At 40.6% G+C, this 5,684-nt stretch overlaps 1 non-coding gene and 1 pseudogene across 1 annotated transcript; both read right to left on the bottom strand.

Annotated features, from left to right (window-relative positions):
- Positions 1-2,625: 2,625 nt before the first annotated feature.
- Positions 2,626-3,660, bottom strand: LOC119350169 (annotated as a pseudogene).
- Positions 3,661-5,104: 1,444 nt separating this feature from the next.
- On the bottom strand, positions 5,105-5,178 carry TRNAW-CCA. The gene has a single exon. It is a non-coding gene; the product is annotated as a tRNA-Trp (tRNA).
- Positions 5,179-5,684: the final 506 nt, after the last annotated feature.

The following is a 5,684-nucleotide window of genomic DNA, read 5'->3' as shown; positions in this document are numbered from 1 at the left end:
TTCTTGAGTAACAGAAGCAGAGGCAGAAGAATGCCTTCTGGAGTCAAAAGCTAACTTGATCTCATCCTCGATATCCAACACAATATTCTGATGTGCCAAAAAAATTTGAGGAACCTATCCCCTTCGTTATGGTATCCCCTAAGAAAAATGTCTTCTCTAGTATCAAACCTTGCCTCTGCCCATTCACATATGCTGTTTGGCCAAAAACATGACATGCAAACATACTGCTAAAGCTTGTTTGTAAGCTTTTGAGATTAATAGAAACAGGTTACCATTTGATTTCGATCACAAGAAACTCTTATTTGGCATTCTGACCTGTTGATACTCGCAAGAAGAGCTTCAGTCTTCGAAACTGTTGCGCGGAACTCATTATCCGGAATGGCCCCACGGTGTTGATTTCTAGTGCTACATCATACCTGCAAGTTGCAATACTTTTATTGCTATGGAATGTGAACTTACACATTTAGTAATGGAAGCAATCCTTAGTGCAAGACTAGTATATCTTCACAAACCTCTCATCAAAAGTGGTATTTGCTGCAGAGTTTATGATAACATCCACTTCTTCCGCGATCTCTTTGGCTAACTCAGGAGCAATGCCAATGTAGGCTTCCCTGAAATTACCAACGACTGGAACCTGCTTGCTTAATACAAAGCTCTGGTAGTTTTTCCCATGGATTTCTTGTAAACATCTGAACAACTCAGTATCTTCTACCTGTATTGCAGACGGAAAATATGGTCATTTGCATGAAGAACAGAAAGTAGTTCAAAGTAATCATCATACCTCATTCTTCAATCTTTTCATGGCTGCTTCATTGTCCTTGGACTTGATCAACACGTATATTTTACCAACATCAGGATTTTTCCTTAAAATGGGATCGATAAGAACTGCTGATCAGAATCATACAAAGTATAATGGAAGAACAAAGGAAGGAAGTCAGGTAGCTTAGAGCAAGACAAAGGTAGAATGGAAGAACAGCCTAAAAGCGGGGGAGGGGGGCAGACAGAAACTGTCTCACTCAGACTGGCATTTGAAAATGGTACCCGCCCTTCCCCTATTTCTGCATTTTATTCTTCTATTCCTTCTGCTTGCTTTTCTAGTTAAGTTGCTCATAAACTAGATCCATAAAACTCACTCAGCTACTGTCTTCTTTCTATAATTGGTCTCTAAGTCCAAGTAATCGATAAAGTATAATCCTCTTCCCAGCTCCGACACCTCCTTTCTACCGAGTATGCTCTACTTGAAAGAACATATTTATCAATAAATAAGTGCATTACTATATTCACAGCTACAAACTAAGCCTAATTTCCAATATGTCATATGTATCACTTTGATGTTGTGGGATAACTGGCTTCTTGCTCAACGGATTTCGCTTCTGCACTTGACTTGAGAAGGGCGAAGCGTTCATGACTGGTACCGGTATCTGTTCAAGAAGTCAGTACTTATGCGGCACTGAACAAAGGGTGAGATCGATGAAATGCAATACATGTTTGAATATTTCCTATCTTCTTCCAGCCATCAAACCTGTTCAATTCGTTTTCTTGAGATCTATGGGATAGTGATATCATACTTGAATCCACATTCCCAGTATTTGAGGAAGAAGTAGAATCTTAGTCCTGTCGAATTTCTAAGTTGGGAATTTGATATCGACTAAATCAAGAAACTCGATTTCACTACGATATGACCACTGAACCCTTTGATGCAACATTTCTTGTTTCCAGAAGATCTCGGATGGTTTCTGAAGCTTCCATGATCTTGTAAAAGAAAAAAAATCCTTTTTATAAGTCATGAAGACGTGGACCAAAAGACTAAGAAACTGCACAATCTATTGATTGACTGAAAAACTCAAGCTGAGTAACATGCTTGAATGATCGCTCCGGCTCTGGGTCGTCTGATCTTCGGGATGCAGAATATGGGATCGCTTGCCAACTGTTAGTTAGGACCAGTGAAAACCCACGCTTGGTGAAGGCGAAGTTCAGTTTGGAGATCTAACAATTCCTTATGTCGTGTATCCTCGATTGATGCAGCCTCAGATGCTTTAATTGTAGATTTGAGTATTGAGCGAAAGCTTACACCACCTATAGGTTCTGTATTACAGGCCAATCCTACTCCACTAGTACCAATATGCGACATAGGGGAAAAAGCACAACACCTAGGAATAGGAATCAAGAACACAAAAACTTTCTGAGAAATTACCCAGCAAGAAAACGTATGCGCGTGGGCACAACGGATTTCACTCCCGTGCGCTTATCCCTTGCTTGTTCTTTCGGACTAGCACTCTTTCCCTATCTTTGAAGTAGATTTCTCAGCTCTACGAGTCAAACGAAATAGGGCAAAAGGCCCACTACTTCTTCATTCATGGCTTATTGATTTGATTGATCCCCATTTCGTATTCATTCGACCTGAGGTGAGGTTGGAACAAGAGTTTTCATAAAAAGAATGGTTCTTTTATGCAATTATGAATGGGCAGGCCTCTTGTGGATTCCTCCAACTCTATGAATGAAGGGGGAAGTATGAGGAAGGCCGATTTTCTTTCTATATGAAGATGAAAAAAGTATCCGGGTCAAACATTTCTTACTTTTATTGAGTATGACTGAATGAGGAAGAGCTCCTTATGTGGTATCACTTTACCACCATCTAAAATGCGCAAAACTCTGATTGGTGGAAGCCAGTCCATGAAGATTCTCCCTTCTCTTATGTGAAATTCCCCTCTTTCGGTAAGCATCCAGTATCTCAGCAAATGAACATTTCTTAAGCTTATCCTGTAGCTTATACGTCGTTTGAAAGCTGCTCCAAGGATCCAACGAATAGCTAAGGTTCGTTGATGATCCCTGGCTACAATCCCAGGAACATCATAAATAGTACCTGCGACTCCTACTTTGACCACTTTGCATATTGGCTTTATATTATCTACGACATCAACCATAAGTTTTATTACATCACGTTCAGTTCGAGCTAGGCGGTGAAAAGTTTTATAAACAATAGCACGAACTCTCGTTCTTTTACCATCGATCATGAAAAAGTTTACCAATTTCTTGATCAATTCTTTTTGCTCACCATCAAAGTCCCCATATAGCTAAGAATTTCCGAGCAATTGGAAGCTGCTTTCGGTGATGAGGCCGATAATTGATATTACGCGATCGTTACTGTCCATCTTTTTCAGCTCTACTCCCGAAAAGAGAAAGGAAAGGAGACTGATCTTGACGCCGGCGTTGGTTTTTCCAACGAAACGAATAAGTTTTGGATTGAGATTTCACGTCAGCATTGCACAATGATCCGCATTAGGCGGGGAGCAGCAATGATACCGCTGGCCGGGAATAAGTACCTATCCCTCTACTACTGACGATGTTTTCTGTTCTATTGAAATCCTGCGTCGAGCCGATGTTTCATTGATCGATACCGGGCACATCCATCACATCAACTATTTCACTTTTCATACGCATTTATTGAAGGACCAGTAAACTAGACCCGAAAAACTTCTATTTTTAAAACGAAAGACCCATCACAAAATTATGGCGCAATGCTATGACGAGCGTTCTCACAGGCCGGCACCTCGATGCATCCGTCTCAAGATTTGTACACCTTACATGTGCTTCACGCCACAATCTCTCACTTTCTGCTCCTCCATCTGTCTCCATCATATAATCGATCTCACCTCTCATGTCTGAGTGAAAAAACGATATTTGTTAGTATATATCAAGGCCGAGAGGACACGTTCCTCTCATGTCAAGATTAGTATTAGGGACCCTTAGTATTATTAACCGGTTACTATACGTACATGCAGTGAGACAATCAATCTATGCTCTCATTCACATTTCATTCTAGCACTGACGACTCCAGCCCTATCTATCCCTAGAAGCAAATGGACCCTAGAAGCAAATGCAGTATGTCCGATGGAACACTCGGATTGGAAAAGATAATTATACTTATAGGAATGGATGAAAAAAAGCTTGGAAACAAGTTCAAATTGAACTCAAAAGCAACTAGGCAATCCAAATTCCATTGAAGCAGCTTCCCTAGAACTAGCTGCCATTGTATCGGTTGGTGCCATTTCTTCTCTTGGAGGCAGGGCAATAGATTAAGATTAGGTGGTAAGCGAAGTAACTGTAGGGCTTAGGGCTGCGGGTGAGCGCAACTTCAATAGGTCGTGGGGAGGAAGAGAATAAAATGCAGCTATTTCACCTGGTGTCGTAATAACCAATGTTTTCGGGTTTGAAGGCATAAGCGCAGCAGAGATCTTCTTTCATTTAAGAAGAAGCCACCGTAAAGAAGAGGAAACAAGGCGTTTAAGGGACACGGCTCCCATTATTTTCTCCAGGCCAGCTTTGGCTAAATCGATGGAGGCTTAGCTTATTATGTTTCAGGCATTTAGCTAGCTTAGAGAATAATGAAATCTATCTCTAAAGGGGGAGCGGTACAACTATTTTAGGTTAGAGGAAGGTTGAAGAGAGAATAGCTAAAATAGCCAGTCGGGTAGGCAAGTGCGGGTGGTTGTGGTCAAAGTGAATATGTCTTGTTTCGGTTAGCGGTTTTGGCTCTCCGGCACCAAAGTAAACTCTTTCTATTGCGGGGCCTATGGAGTTTGGGGGTGAGTGCTGACACTTTACTGTGCAACATTCCTGTTTCTTTCATTCCCCTTACTAGATCAGAGAGGGCATATGTGGGGTTTGAAGATGCCTGGACCTTACCACCTTATTCTAATAGCCCGCATCAATGCCTCTGCCCAGAACATAGGAGCCCCCTGGGTTCAAGATCTCATATCAATTTTCAACTGCTGGGAAAGAATTGGGGTGCGGCAGGAAGAAATGGAATTCTCAATAAAAGTATAAACAGGTCTTCCCCACTGCTGCATAGAATCTGAGCTGGGTGGAATTGAAGTTCGGTTTCGATCAAGACACCCCTGCCTACTTACCTTAAAAACGACTAATGATCAACCGATCACAGATGTCCTTTTTCAGCTACTTCAAATCAGAAAGCTCTGACTCCCATAAAGAATGCTTGCATATCTTTCTTTTTATTACGATGACGATATGGACCTCATTACTGTCTCATTTTCTTATATTTATATAAGTTCTTTTTTTGGATTCAACATAACAAGAACAGAATCATGCTCTGTAGGATTTGAACCTACAACATTGGGTTTTGGAGACACACGTTCTACCGAACTGAACTAAGAGCGCTTTCTGGGAGATAAAGCAGTAAAGAAAAGGATGATTTTTGTACCGCATGCATATAGAAAAATGAAACTCTGAATTTTGTCCAGTTTGAATCGATCTCAATTGATCCCTCGTTACTGCCCACAGGAGAAGTAATAGGTAGGGATGACAGGATTTGAACCCCTGCCTTGTTTTCCACATCATAATTTATTCCTCCATCTATATACAACTTTCTTGTCTTTCTTCTTTTTGGTTTCATATAATAAATGATATACATCTGAAACCCAACCTAACGTATAAAGAATGAATATTTATCGGTAATGCTCAGGAAGAAAGAAGGGGTCATCTTTTTGATTTTTATTCCACCCTCATGTACCCTTCTTTGCATTTTTTCTAAAGCCTGTTCAACCTCATATCACCTAGAACAAGTCATGGACTTCTTCAATGAAAGAAAGTCTCATGGAAACATTTTCAACGAAATAAGAACCATACAAAATAGATTTCTTGATATTTTTATTTAGGAAAACAGA

Source organism: Triticum dicoccoides, chromosome 1B (assembly GCF_002162155.2).
Source record: "Triticum dicoccoides isolate Atlit2015 ecotype Zavitan chromosome 1B, WEW_v2.0, whole genome shotgun sequence".
NCBI classification, from domain to species: Eukaryota; Viridiplantae; Streptophyta; class Magnoliopsida; order Poales; family Poaceae; genus Triticum; species Triticum dicoccoides.
Note: the sequence above shows the minus strand (reverse complement) of the source record. Positions and strands in the feature narration are given on the sequence as shown.